Here is a 16,403-nt window from a genome sequence, read left to right as displayed (position 1 = left end):
GTCTTCAATTCAGTTAGTTTCGTTGCTCAGTGTCCGATTCTTTGCGACAGCAGCATGCCAGACTTCCCTGTCCAATCAAAATTTAGAGAACTCAAAAATATATTAACATTTTCCACATCTACCTGAGGAAGATTTTAGAAGATAGGTGGTTGATGAAAAAGAACAGATGAAACTCTACAATACTATGAAGACACTACATTGCGGAGGACTTGAACCATCAGCAAAATTCCTGAAACTCAAGACTCACAAGCATCAGGTAATAGGGAGTAGAAAGATGCAGGTTTGTAAAAAGAGGTCTCAATGAAATTACAGAAATAGATTTATATATCAAACCCCTTCATACCGTCCACATCAGCCATGTATTACCAATAAAAGTGTTAGAAAGAAGAGAGTAATCATCTTAAAAGAAAGAAGGGATGGCTAGGAAAGGGATAATCCAAGATGATTTCATGCTGCAACAGTCATTAGATTTTAAAAGTGATCAAGAACAGAGGGCAAAATTTTTGTAAAATATATCTACACATTTTCAAACACTGAAATTTCCTAAGACCAGTGATGTTAAATATCTAAAAAATTCCAGATGCCTCTAAAAATTTCAGAGAATAAAATACATTACCTGCACAAGACCAAGACTGCATGAGAGTTCTCATCAGCAAAACCAAACAACTGAACAATGTCTTCGCATGTCTCAATGAGAGTGACTTTTCTCTAAGTATTCAATACCAAATCAATGATATATTAAAGATGTTTTTATATGAGAGGACTTACAGGACTGGAGCAATGGCTAATAGTAATCTGCCGGAGAAAACAATGCAAAGGAAAATGCTTCAGCAGAGTAGCCATTTAAATGGAAATTTTGAGGACACATTAACTTTGTACAAAATGGAGTAATATTATACAATGTGTGCGTGTGCACGCGCACACACACACACGCACACACCATTCCACACATGAGGAAATGTAATCTTTGGCTGCGGGCACCATTAACATAAAGGGATTTATATTTGAGCTATAGACCAGGAGTTCTTAACCCGTCTTTATAGCAGTTAATTTAGACTGCCTGGATTCAGGGATAGGCATGAACCTGTTTGCAAAGCTTCAGATTTGTTGATAATGTAGTTAAGAAACACTCAAAAGACAACCTAAAATACAGATAAAACACATATATCAACCTTATAATTTCAGAAGAGTTCAAATTAATTTTTTTAAATGATACAGAGAAAAATGGAAATGATGGAGGCTGGGAATTCAAAAGTGAGGGGCTGTAAAAAGGGTAAGTGTAGAAGAGAGGGCCCACCATGGGGCTGCTCACTGCCTGGGTCTCTTCTGAGTGGACAGGAGTTCAAAGTCCATTCTAATTAGCTTCTCTCCAGTACAAGTTTTAAATATTTTGAATACTAACCTTTGAGCATTAATATCCTCCCCTGACAAAATAAGGGATTAATATATTTAATTTAAGGTTGATGAAACAAAACAAAATGAACAGATGAAAGAACTAAAATTAGTAATAACAACTTTGGAAATATATGGAAAGAGTAAGAAAGGAGAAGTTTAAGCAGATGAATAGATATGGTCTAAAATAATTAAATAAACTATTCTACTAATGAAAGTATTACTGACTTAGAGTTTAGAACTGGAGTTTAAACACACTTATCTTTAAAAAGGAATCTGGGGTTGCAATGTGGGCTGTTGCCTTTCATCATAAGTCTGCACTCTTATATTTTTAATTATGTACACATATTATTGGGCTTCCCTTGTGGCTCAGCTGGTAAAGAATCTGCCAGCAATGTGGGAGACCTGGGTTCGATCCCTGGGTTGGGAAGATCCCCTGGAGAAGGGAAAGGCTACCTACTCGAGTATTCTGGCCTTGAGAATTCCATGGACTGTATACTCCATGGAGTCACAAAGAATCAGACACGATTGAGCGACTTTCACTTCACTTCACATATATTAGTTAGATGAAAAATAAATTAAATATAGCTTAAGTAATATGCTAAACTCAATTTGCAGATTAAAAACTATGAAATAATTTGAAATGTAATTATCTATTGTATAAGGTGTCTGAATGTGAATTTCATGCAGCAATGTTGCAGCAGATGTGGGAAGAAGCAGATAGAAACACTTCTGATCCACTTAGCTTGTACAAAAACTCATCATTCTCCCCGAGCGCACAGCCATTTTTTGTGAGTGATTTCTCTGCATGGCCATTACTAGCACATGATAAAATATGCTTCCTCTGCTGGGAGAATTCAACTCCAAGAATTACAAAAGGTTTATGGTTTCTTTGTGTTACTGGTATCCTTCAGCATCCTGGTTTGTTCGCCAAGGAGAAATATTTCATGAAAAGCAAAAGATCTCTTCTACAGGGCTGTGTAATGATCTCTCTCATTTTCTTCTCAGTTGTGATTTCCATTAAACCCAAGATGAATAAGACTAGATTGTTTCTTTTCTGCTGATGGTTGCTTTGGTACAGACATTTCTAATGTCTTGGTTACTTGTAAAAATATTATGACTTCTAATATACTATAATTACTTTTATGGGTAACAAGACTGGAATGCAGAAAGGCTATTAAATAAGGACAGAGGCTTGGAAGACTAGATTTTCAAAAGTGAGCTAAATGAAAAATACACCCAGTTCTACTAAGAAGTAAATTTTGGCCGAATAATATAAGTTCATGTACAAAAAAAAGACAAAATGAGCATGTTATCATCAGAACAGAAATTAAAGTCCCACTGAGGCCAATACTTGTAAGAATGGGGAAGAAATTACTGTTCTCATACTGTTTTCTCTTGGCAAAGAAAACACACATTCAATGATTCAACTGATTTTCTCAGATTTGGGGGAAAATTCAGTCTTTTTTTTTTTTTTTTAACCTCTACTTAATTCTCCCTTTGATGATGGAAACACTGGTGCCTCTGTTCCATATTTTCTTTTTGTTATCACACACTGGTTTCCCCCTTGTGAACTAATCCAGTATTCCATTGAATATTGCTGGCTCTCAAGACTATTTCTCAAAATTCCCTTGAAAGTTCTAGGCTCATATATCATTCAGTTTGCATGCCTTATAGGTACATCCAATTTCTTATTTGAAAATTAACTTCTTTACAGTCTGCAATCAACAAAAGCCAAGTTTTATCGATTATACCTACTATTTCACAATTCTATTTCCTTCTCTGCATCTACTATTGCCATTAAATTGCCCCAGCCATTTTTACCTTTCATCTGAACCAAAGTGAGAACTTTCTGCATGGTCTTTTTGAAGCCATTCTTGTGGCAGACTTGCCCAGTTATTTCCCATTTTCAGTCAAAATATAAATATGATTTTATGCACATTCATATATACATTTATATTGTTAAAATTTATATATTATACATATGAAATCTTCTTTTCCAGTATAATATAAGAATGCACACAATCTCCCTTTACAGTGCAAGAAGGCAATGGAACAGAGTGGAGAATTTTTTTCACTGAAGAGAATGACAAAAATAAACCAGTGGAGAGAACAAGATGGTGGAGGAGTAGGTGGACATGGAGCACATCTCTCTCCATGGATACATCAGGAATACACCTTCAGACACAGAAGTGCATGCAGAATACCAGCTGAGAGTGGACAGGAGTACCTGACCAGCGGGAAAGAATACATAGAACCATGCAAAACTCGGTAGGACCAGGGAACTAGAGGCAAAAACAAGAGTGTTAGTAGGACTGTACTTGCCCTCAGTGGGTGAAGGAATTGAAGCAGGGGTCCGATCCCCACATCAAGGCAACTATCTGAGTCAGAGGAGAAACATTTAAGGCAGGGAGTGAAATAGCTGACTTGTGGCAGCCTAAATGGAATGAGAATCAGAGTCCTTGTTGCAGCCATATGTACCCCAGACAGGGACACAGGTCCCCTAGAAGGTGCAGTGGATCCCCTAAAGTGCAGAGTTTAGGGATCGTGGAGCAATCCCAGGGCAATAGGCATGTTGACTGCAGAGAGCCAGATTGAGGGGATGTGATTGTGGTGGGAAATACCTGTGGAGGAAATTCATGCAGCCATGGAAACAAGGCTATACTGCTGAGTCATGCGAGGGGGTGAAGCCATCACCACAGCCTCTCTCTCCCCACACATCAGCATTGGCAGCTGAACAATAGAGAGGTTGGCCCATTAAATGCCTGATGCACTGAACTACAGAGTAAGACTACACCCAGGGTGTTCCTTTAAGTGATTGATCCCCCAATCTACAGAGTAGGGCCCCAGCCAGGGGGGCCCCTCTATGTGCCTGACATGTGGAACAACAGAGAAGGACCCCAGGCAAGGGAGCCCTCTAAGTGCCTGAATGAGCAGAGTTACAGAGAAAGACTGGCCAAGAGGCCTTCTGATTGCCAGCTACAAGAGGTTTGAAAAAAGACTCTGATAGGACCATAACTCCTGGTTGGAGGCAGTCCATGTCCATGCACACTTTGCACCGCCAAGGTCCCCACAAGCCAAGCTGCTGACTGCCTTCATGCTCAGCGCTCACTGCTGCCATGGGCCACAAATAAATAAATAAAAGTCTTGCATCTATGCATGCAGGCTCACTTTGGTCATGTCTAATTCTTTGCAGCCCTGTAGACTGTGGCCTACCAGGCCTCTCTGTCAGGGGGTTCTCCAGGCAAGAACACTGGAGCGTATTGGCCAATACTGGTTATCATCCCCTTCTAGAGCACTATATTTCCTGCTGCCCTAGCTGTCAACTCCCCAGAACCCCTGAGACCCAAGCAGCTGCACCATCTCCACACCTGGCCCTCACAGGGGCAAACCCAAGTCCTCCAGGGCAGCCTCAGGAGCAAACCTGAGTGGACAACCCACATGCAGACGTGGAAATAAAACCACAGTTGAAACCCTGGGGCAGGGTGGCTAAGGAAGAAGGCCCAAAACCTTCCCACTAGCTGTACAAGCTGCAGATTAAATCCACACAATCAACTAGGCAGACTCTGTGTCTAGGGAATATATAAAAAGACATTGAAAGGCCCCACAGAAGAAAACACACCAGCTCTGATAGCTATGGACATTAGAGGCAAGAACACACAGGAATAGGACCAGATTAGAATCTGAGCTGCCACCACAGCAGGTCCAGAGATCAGCCCAGTGTTGGAGGGCATCCTAGGGAGGTGAGGTGGACGGTGACTCCCAGGGATGGAAAAGATTCTGACAGCACTGTCTCAAGAAAAATATTTATTATTCTATGTTTTGACTTGTTCTGTAGATTCTTTTGGATTTTTTTTTCTCCCCACCCCCCCCCCCCACCCTGTAGTAGTTGTCAATTTTATTGGTACTATGAAATCTAATTAAGTTTTTGAGCGTTTTTTCCCCCCGTCACACTTTTTTGTTGTTGTTATAAACCTCTGCCTCAGAGTTGGGCTTTTGTAGTTCTGTGGAGTTTCCTTTTTTTCTTTCTTTTCTCTTTTTTTCAATTTTAATTTTCTAAACTTATTATTTTTTCTATATTTATTCCTTTGTTTGTTTTTCCTACTGTTCTTTCCCCCTTGCAGTTAAACTTTAATGTATATAAATCTTCTTTATCTACCTCTATTTAACTTTGCATATCTATTATTTCTTTCCCTTCCTCTCAACATATTTGTTAGTTTCATTTTCATTGCTCTATTCCCCAGTTGCACCCTGCTTTAGTTTTGTTTTCCAGTTTGTGTTCAGTTAGTTTTAGTCCTAACTGGTAGATACAATTTTTGACTTCCTTTCTTTACTGGGTCAATCTATTGTACTTTATTTTTATTTGACTGTTTTGATTTTGCTTATGGGTATATATGTATATGTGTATACTCAGTCACACTTTTTATAGTTGTTAGAAACCTCTGCCTCTATGTTGGGCTTTTGCAGTTCTGTGGTTTTCCTTTTCATCTTCTTTATTCCTTTATTTTTCTTTTCTTTTTTTATAATTTTAATTTTTAATTTTTTAAACCTATTATACTTTTTCTACATTTATTTCTTTGTTTGCCTTTCCTACTGTTCTTTTCCCATTGCAGTTAATCTTCAATGTATATAAATCTCCTTCATCTACTTATACATAAATTTGCATATCTATTCTTTCTTTCTTCTCTTTTTTCCATACCTCTCAACATATTTGTTAGTTTTGTTTTCATTGTTTTATTCTCTACTTGGCATCTTGCTTTAGTTTGTTTTCCAGTTTGTGCTTAGTTAGTTTTGTTCTTAACTGCTAAATATAATTTTTTTATTTCCTTTGTTCACTGGGTCAATCAACTGTACTTTATTTCTGTTTGACTGTTTAGACTTTGCTTATGGGTGCCTATGTATATATTCCATTATTTTAATTATTATTTGCCTGATTTTTTAACTACCATTTGTCTGGGGTTCATCTTTGGTTTCGCGTTTTGCGGTATTGTTTTAATCTCACTTAATGCCATAACAAACCACTTGTGGAATCTTCTTTCCTGACCAGAGATCAAGCTCTGAGTCTTTGGAGTGGGAGCACTGACTCCAAGACCCTAGGCTACCAGAGAACTAACCCTAGGGAGTATCAAATAGTGAGAACTCACACAAAGAAAATCACTTGAATACAAGACCCAGCATCACCCAACCACCAGTAGCACCCTGTGCAGGATGCCTCATCTAAACAACAAATAAAGCAAAATTACAAACCCAATCATCAACAAACACGATTACCACCTCACTCAGCCTTGTCCATTAGAGGAAAAACAAAGAAAAAACAAAAACTCATTGCAAATCTCCCACTATATAAAGTTTACACAAATCACTGGACCAACCTTAGGAGGGCAGAAACCAAAATGAAGAAAGAATAAAACCTTGAAGCCTGGGAAAAGGAGACCTCATACACAATAATTAAAAAGGCAGAGAAATACTACACAAAGAAAGGGACAAACTAGAAACAAAGAAGTCCGAATAAATGAAGAAGAAATAGGCAAACTACCTGAAAAAGAATTCAGAATAATGATAGTAACAATGATCAAAAACCTTGTAAAAAAAAATGGACATAATGCAAGAATCAATTAACAAAGATCCAGAAGAAATAAAGAATAAAAATATAGAGGCAAACAACAAAACTATTGAAATTAAAAATACTCTGGAAAGAATCAATAGCAGAATATCTGAAGCAGAAGAATGAATCCGTGAACTGGAAGAAAAATGGTTGAAATAACTTCTGAAGAACAGAATCAGGTAAAAGGAATGAAAAGAACTGAGGATAGTCTCAGAGACTTCTGAGACAATATCAAACACACCAATATTAGAGTTATAGAGGTCCCAGAAGGATCTCATTCAAAATTGACGAGAAATAAAAAAGGCTTTCAGACAAACAAAAGTTGAGTGAATTCAGTACCACCAATCCAGCTTTACAACAAATGTTAAAGGGATTTATATAGTCAAGAAATACAGAAAAGGAAAACGATCTACAAAATCAACCCCATACAATTAAGAAAATGTCAATAGGAACATATATATATACATATATATATATCAATAATTACTTTAATGTTAAATGGATTAAATGCTCTAACCAAAAGACACAGACTGGCTGAATGCATAAAAAACCAGACCCATATATATGCTGTCTACTAAAAACCCACTTCAGACCTAAAGACACATATAGACTGAAAGTGAGAGGATGGAAATATACATTCCATGAAAATGGGAGGCAAAAGAAAGCTGGATTAGCAGTCCTCACATCAGACAAAATAGACCTTACTTGAAGATTACAAGAGATAAGGAAGGACACTATGTAATGTTCAAGGGATGAATCCAACAGGAAAACACAACGATTGTAAATATCTATGCACCCACACAGGTCCAACTCAAAACTTAAGACAAATACTAACAGACATAAAAGGAGAAATCAGTGGTAACACAATAAAAGTAGGAGACTTTAACACCCCACTCACAGCAATGGACAGATCATTAAAACAGAAAGTTAAAAAGGAAACACAAGTCTTAAATGATACATTAGATGAGAAGGATCTTATTGATATCTTCGGGACAGTCCATCCAAATGCAGAAGAATACACCTTCTTTTCAAGTTCACATGGAACATTCTCCAAGACAGACTACATCTTGGCTCACAAATCAAACCTCAGTAAATTTAAGAAAATTAAAATCATATCAAGCATCTTCTCTGACCAGAATGCTATGAGACTTGTAAATATCAATTACAAGAAAAAAAACTGTAAGAAACACAAACACACGGAGATTAAACAATACGTTTCTAAATAACCAAGCGGCTACTGAAGAAATCAAAAGGAAAATCAAAAAAATTCTAGAAATAAATGACAATGAAAACACGACAACTCAAAACCTATGGTTTGCAGCAAAAACAGTTCTAAGAGGGAAATTTATAGCAATACAATCCTACCGCAAGAAGCAAGAAAAACAACAAATAGACAACCTATCTTTACACCTAAAATAACTGGAAAAAGAAGAACAAAAAGAAAAAAACAAACAAACAAAAAAACCAAAATTACTAGAAGGAAAGAAATCATAAATATATGAGCAGAAATAAATGAAAAAGAAATGAAAGAAATTATAGTAAAGATTAATAAAACTAAAAGCTGGTTCTTTGAGAAGATAAACAAAATTGACAAACCTTTGGTCAGACTCACCAAGAAAAAAAGAGAGAAGAATTAAATCAACAAAATTAGAATTGAAAAAGGGAGGTTACAATAGACAACACAGAAATGCAGAGAATTATAAGGGACTATTGTGAACAGCTATATGGCAATAAAATGGATAACCTAGAAGAAATAGACAGCTTCTTAGAAAAGTTCAACCTTCCATGACTGAACCAGGGAGAAATAGAAATTATAAACAACCCAATTACAAGCACTGAAATTGAAGCTGTGATCAAAAATCTCCCAAAAAACAAAAGCCTAGGACCAGGTGACTTCACAAGGAAATTCTATCAAATATTTATAGAAGAGCTAATGCCTACCCTTCTGAAACTGTTTCAAAAAATTGCAGAGGAAGGAACACTACAAACTCATTCTACAAGGCCACCATCACCCTGGTATCAAAACCAGACAATGATAACACAACAAAAGTATACTACAGGCCAATATCACAGATGAAGATAGATGTAAAAATCCTCAACAAAATTTTAGCAAACAGAATCAGCAACACATCAAAAAGCTCACACACCATTATCAAGTTGGTTTATTCCAGGAATGCAAGGATTCTTCAATATATGCAAATCAATCAATGTGATATACCATGTTAACAAATTGAAAGATAAAAACCATGTGATAATCTCAACAGATGCAGAAGAAACCTTGACAAAATTCAGCACCCATTTATGATTAAAACTCTTAAAAAATGGGCGTAGAAGCAACCTATTTCAACATAGTAAAGGCTATATATGATAAGGCTACAGCAAACATCATTTTCAATGGTGAAAAACTGAAAGTATTCCCCTAAGATCAGGAACACGAGAAGGGTGTCCACTTTCCCCACTATCATTCAACATAGTTCTGGAAGTCCTAGCTACAGCAATCAGAGAAGAAAAGGAAATAAAAGGAATCCAGAACAGAAAAGAAGAAGTAAAGCTCTCACTGTTCACAGATGACATGATATTGTACAGAGAAAACCCTAAAAACAGTATCAGAAAATTACTAGAGCTAATCAGTGAATTTAGCAAAGTTGTAGGATACAAACAAAATACAAAGAAATCACTTGCATTTCTCTATACTAAAAATTAAAAAGCAGAAAGAGAAATTAAGGAATCAATCCCATTCACCATTGCAACAAAAAGAATTAAATATCTAGGAATAAATGTGTCTAGGAGACAAAAGAACTGTACATAGAAAATTATAAGACACTAATGAAATAAATCAAAGACAGCCTAAACAAAAGGAGAGATAGTCCTCATTCCTGCATAGGAAGAAACAATATTGTAAAAATGACTATATTACCAAATGCAATTTACAGATTCAATGTGATCCCTATCAAACTACCAAGGACATTTTTCACAGAACTAGAACAAAAAAATGTTACAATTCATATGGAAACACAAAAGACCCTGAATGGACAAAGCAATCTTGAGAAACAAGAATGGAGCTGGAGGAATTAGCCTTCCTAACTTCACTTTATACTACAAAGCTATATAGTCATCAAGACAGTATGGTACTGGCACAAAAACAGAAATATAGACCAATGGAATAAGATAGAAAGCCCAGAAATAAACCTATGCAACCTTATTTTTGACAAAACAGGCAAGAATATACAATATGGCAAAGACAGCCTCTTCAATAAGTGGTACTGGGAAAACTGAACAGCTACAAGTAAAAGAATGAAATTAGAACACTTCTTAACACCATACTCAAAGATAAACTCAAAATGGATTAAAGACCAGAAACCATAAGAAAAAAACTCTTATAAGAAAACATAGATACAACACTCAATGACATAAATCAAAGCAAGATTCTCTAAGACCCACTTCCTAAAGTAATGGAAATAAAAACAAAAGTAAACAAGTAGGACCTGATTAAACTTAAAAGTTTTTCCACAGCAAAGGAAGCTATGAGCCAGGTGAAAAGTCAACCCTCAGAATTGGAGAAAATAATAGCAAATGAAACAACTAACAAAGGATTGATTTCTAAAATATACAAGCAGCTCATACAATTCAATACCAGAAAAATAAACAACCCAATCAAAATTCAGGAAAAAGACCTAAATAGACTTCTCCAAAGAAGACATACAGATGGCTAACTAATGAAAAGATGTTCACCATTACTAATTATTAGAGAAATGCAAATCAAAACTATGAGATATCACTTCCCACCAGTCAGAATGGCCATCATCAAGAAGTCTACAAACAATAAATGCGGGAGAAGGTGTGGATAAAAGGGAATGCTCTTGTACTGTTGGGGGAATGTAAACTGATACAGCCACTATGGAAGATGGTATGGAAATTCCTTAAAAAACTAGGAATAAAACCACCATGTGACCCAGCAATCACACTCCTAGGCATATACCCTGAAGAAACCAAAACTAAAAAAGACACATGTACCCATTGTTCATTGCAGCAGTATTTACAATAGCTAGAACATGGAAGCAACCTAGATGTCCACTGACAGATGAATAGATAAAGAAGTCATGGTACATATACACAATGGAATATTACTCAGACATAAAAAAGAATGCATTTGAGTCAGTTCTGATGAGGTGGATGAACCTAGAACCTATTATACAGAGTGAAGTAAGTCAGAAAGAGAAAGATAAATATTGTATTCTAACACATATATACAGAATCTAGAAAAATGGTACTGAAGAATTTACTTACAGAGCAGCAATGGAGAAACAGACATAGAGCATGGACTTGTGGACATGGGGAGAGGGGAAGAGAGGGTGAGATGTGTGGAAAGAGTAACATGGAAACTTACATTACCATATGTAGAGTAGAAAGCCAATGGGAATTTGCACTATAGCTCAGGAAACTCAAACAGGGGCTCTGTATCAACCTACAGGAGTGGGATGGGGTGGGAGATGGGAGTGAAGTTTGAGAGGGAGGGGATATACGTATACCTATGGCTGATTCATGTTGAGGTTTGACAGAAAAAAAAAATGTAAAGCAGTTATCTTTCAATAAAAAAAAAAAATACACCAGTGGAGGTAAAGTAAAAGAAGGAAGATCAATAAACAGAATACTGAAATCATTAGTTTAGGAAAATTAGCAATAGTTTCAGTCTAGATAAGAAGAGAGAAGTAGGAGACATTTTGACTCATAAGTGACAAATTAATGACATAAAACTTGGTGGCTTGAGGAGAAATAGTTGAATATAACAAAAATTTCTCACTAGAAAGATCATGTCTATGGCATTCTTGTGCTCATAACAGACTGAAAGCATGGATAGGCATAATTATGTTGTCTTTGACCATATTTATTTGAGTCATCTCTGATAAATATAAATATATATATCATATGCAGTATGAAATTTGAGTTTGAAACAGAGAAGGATTAGGTCTAAAATTATACATTTGACAGCCAGTATAATTTTTGCAATAGGTAAAGTCATGAGAATTTCCTCCAGTGGGAGCATATGACAAGGGAAAACTGAAATTACAACCTTGAGGAATACCAGTCAAATAAAGAGTGGGTGGAAGAAATGTGTAAAAAGAGGAGCCTGAGAATTGAGAAAATAAGGGGGGAAATGGCAACTTGCCTGAAAATCCCATGGACAGAAGAACCTGGCAGGCTAGAGTCGATAGGTTCACCCAGAGTCGGACATGACAGTGACTGAGCATGAGCAAAACAGTATTATAAAAATAATGTCTTCTTCTATGAGTTTAACAAAAGTGAAACAAATTCATTTTTCTTTCGTTTTTTTTAAATTTTACACCTTTTTTTTTTTAAAGCATATTAGGAAGAAAATTCAGCTTATTTGGGAGAGGATAAGAATTAAAAATGCAGGGTCTACCCTCTGAGTTTAATAATGACAAAGAGCAACTGACTTAGTAAGTGGCTGCATATAGTTTTTCTTTCCCTGAAAGTTGATTGCAGGTTCTCGTGATTAGAGTCCCACAGCTGGCTACCTATTGGGTATGCTCCATTCTTGACACCCACCCACAGTCAGACCTATACTTGCTCATCTAGAGAATTTTTCTATTTTCATGGCTTTCGCAGAAAATCAGCAATCAGGATTTGATACCAACATCACTTTTGAAAAATATAAAACATGCTGTTTCTAATGTGATAGCTTAAATTAAAAATCCTGAGTTTTGGAACACTTGACCCTACTTGCCCTATGATCCACTTCACTGAATTAGGGCTTTAATCGTACACTTTGTTAACTAAATCAGTTTCAAATGGTGTTTGTTTTCTAACATTTCCATCAGTGAAAGAAAGAATTCTAGTAAGTACATTTTGTGCCATTTTTTTTCCTTCACAAGAGTTAGAGATCTCTATGAGAAAATACATTAGGCTGACTTCAAATTTCCAAAGATAAAGTTGCATTTAATTCTCATTGCTTTATCTGTTTTTGAGAATACAACCCAATGTTATCTTTAACAACAGAACAAAGTGATACTTTATTAGTTCCTACAGTTTCCATCCTTCTCGATTCCAAAAAGTCAGAAATTTAAGAAAAGTCAATGTGTTAAAATTACTTCAGCAGTGGATAATGGGCAATAAGTAAATATTCTTTCAATTTAAAAAAAATCCTTAAAAATAAGCAATATGAAATATTGATAGCACAGAGATTACAGTAAATAACCTAGTTACCATGTCATATTGTCTGGTGCCAAAACAATATGTCAAATCCTATTCTATTAGTTAATTTACTGGATTTTCAACAGTTTGTTGTGATCCACACAGTCAAAGGCTTTAGTGTAATCAATGGAACAGAAGTAGATGTTTTCCCTGGAACTCTCTTGCTTTCTCCATGATCCAGTGAATGTTGACAATTTGATCTCTGCTTCCTCTGCCTTTTCTAAACCCAGCTTGTACATCTGAAATTTCTCAGTTCACATACTGCTGAAGCCTAACTTGAAGGATTTTTATCATCACCTTGCTAGCATGTGAAATGAGCATAACTGTAAGGTAGTTTGAACCTTCTTTGGCATTGCCCTTTCTTTGGGATTGGAAGGAAAAATGACCTTTTGCAGTAAGCCACTGCAGAAGCTGATTAAAAGAACAAACAAAAGGAGAGTAGAATGGGCTTCAGTCTGATCAAGCCGTTGCTTGAGGCGATGGATAATAGGAAATTTAAATGTGAAAAAAACAAGTTTACAAAGCATGTGTCTGGCAAAGCTCTTGAAGTTTTTTAAAGAGTGTTTTGGAAGGTATTTGATCAAATTTATCCTAATGATATTGAAAAAAGAAACTGTCATCCCACTGTTGGTCTTTTTTCCCTCATCTTTTCAAGCATAGTTTAAGAAACAATTGAAGAAGAGCCTGCTGCTCTTGGGAGTAACTGCTGTCATCTAAATCTTTCTCAAGGGGAAACTGGATGTAAATGCTTAAAAAATTCCTCCCTTCTCCCTATTTGGGGAAGAAACCATCCTCCTCAACAGTAATTAAGGGAAAGAAGGAGACAAGTGAGCACATTGTCATGAATGCCACAACCTCAGTTCTCCTTTCAGACCACCACCAACAGGATGAGCTCTGCTGTCTCAGTCCAGAAAGCCATTCATACACAGATGCTGAAATGAGGCAGTGTGTCTTACTGTCAGAATTATTCATATTGACTGTGATTAAAGCAGTAGAAGAAAGACAAGTATATGTAGGAACAAGAATTCTTCACACTTTCAGGCTAGGTGTGACACAGTACACAAAACCAGACATGCTGCCTTTGTTCTCCCTGTTAAATCCACCTGGCATCCCTTCTCATCAACTTCTAACGAAGGTCTTAGACAGATGTTGCTCTTCTGTTCCAGACGAGATCTGTTCTTAGTTACTGCTCTTCCTATTGTCATGTTGCTATAGCATGGGGCAAGTCTAGGACAACTTCATTTAACTACTGTGGAGTCTTTCTTCTAAAACAATGGTATCATACGTGCTTGACATGATCAAAAGAGCTACATGTTCTCTTTTTTAATATAACAATGTCCCTTGCTTTAAGTTGATCTTTTTCTCTATTTTTATTCACTCCCAGTCCTTTTAGTTCTTAGTTTGGAAAGAGCATTTTTTAACCTAATCTTTGCTAATTTATAGAAACTTCTAAAATAATATTAATCCTTGTTTTACTCCTTATCTGCCAGTAATATTTTTTAAGGCCTCTGATATTATTTGGTGGTATTTATTCTTTTTTTTTTTTAATTGGAGGATAATTACTCTACAGGTTGTTGTGGTCTCTGACATCAATGCGAATTAGCGATAATTATATATCTATGAGTGAGTGAGTGAGTGAAGTTGCTCAGTCGTGTCTGACTCTTTGAGACCCCATGGACTGGAGCCCACCAGGCAAGACTACTGGAATGGGTTGCCATTCCCTTTTCCAGGGGATCTTCCCAACCCAGGGATCGAACCCGGGTCTTCCGCATTGGAGGTAGAAGCTTTACCATCTGAGCCACCAGGGAACTTCAATTATATATCTATACATATATATATATATGTATATATATGTGTGTGTGTGTTTGTGTGTGTTTGTGTATCTGCCAGTATTGTATTGACACTCAACAGCATCCCAGGCACATATTCCCTAAAAATAACTTGGTAACCTGAACAGCTGCTTCTACAGAGCTGCAACAGAGGTTAAACTAGCTTTGCTTCCCCTCTTATCTAAATTTTCTAATCAATGCCATCTATAATAGAGACATCAGTATTACTGTATTTTGCAAAGAAGGAAGTCATTCAAATTTCTGTATTTTAGATTTTTTTTTAGTTCAGTTGCTTTACAATGTTGTATTAGTGTCTGCTATATACTCAAAGTGAATCAGTGTATATACATATATAGTCTCTTTGTCACCAAAGAGCATTGAGTAGAGTTCCTTGGGCTATATAGTAGGTACTCACTAGTCATCTACTTTAGACATAGTAGTGTATATAAACATTTTTTTCAAATATCTTGACATTTTTGTGCATTTCCCCTACTTTAGCTCCCACTGTGAAACAACTTTAAGGTGACCTCAACTGTGTTCTTCCGTGAACTATGTCTTTAATATTACAGATATATGTGAGCACTGACGGTACTCTTGATGTCAGATCTTTGGGGTTCAAATTCTGGCTAGTAATTCACATCAATAAATGGGTAAATTACTTAATTTCTTTAGGTATCAGTTTTTGAGAGATTAATATAATTTGTTTTATGAAGTTTAGAAATATTTGATAACTCACAAAATTTGCTTACATTTGGCAAATAATCAACACAACTCTTTGTTTTGTATTGTTTATTATTATGTTAATGACTTTGTTTTAAAACTTATCACTTTGTGTTGAAAGAATATGTCTGTGTCACTGGATTTTAATCTCCTAGAAGGTGAGGACCTGGTTGCATCTGTCTTTGTACTATCAGTATGGAATAGGCACCTGGGCTTGATGTATGTGCTCTTACTTCCTGCTATAAAGCTCAGAAAATGTATCTAATATTTAAGAAGTGACTGAATGCTCAAAAAATGAAGTTTTTTTTTTCTAACTAAGTCAAATCTTGGAAAGTGTTTCTTGTACCTCAGATTGTTTTGTATTAGAAGAATCAGTATAGCATTCATACACATACACTTTTTTTAAAAAACAATAACATGTGCAAAAACTTTAGTGTGATAATACAGTATTTAATTTCCTTAAGTTTCTGCTTAGTTGAAATGAAGATTGTAAAAATAAATTCTAAATAATAACTATATATCGCTGAAAACCATAACATTTGTCATAGAAAATCTCACTAGCATTTAATATGTGTTCATGGACAATGACTTGATGGATATGAAAAATAATTTTTATAAGGTGGTTTATTACAACCCTTTTAAAG

Source organism: Cervus elaphus, chromosome 14 (genome assembly GCF_910594005.1).
Source record: "Cervus elaphus chromosome 14, mCerEla1.1, whole genome shotgun sequence".
Classification (NCBI taxonomy): domain Eukaryota; kingdom Metazoa; phylum Chordata; class Mammalia; order Artiodactyla; family Cervidae; genus Cervus; species Cervus elaphus.
The sequence above is the reverse complement of the archived record's forward strand: the minus strand, read 5'-3'. Positions refer to the sequence as shown.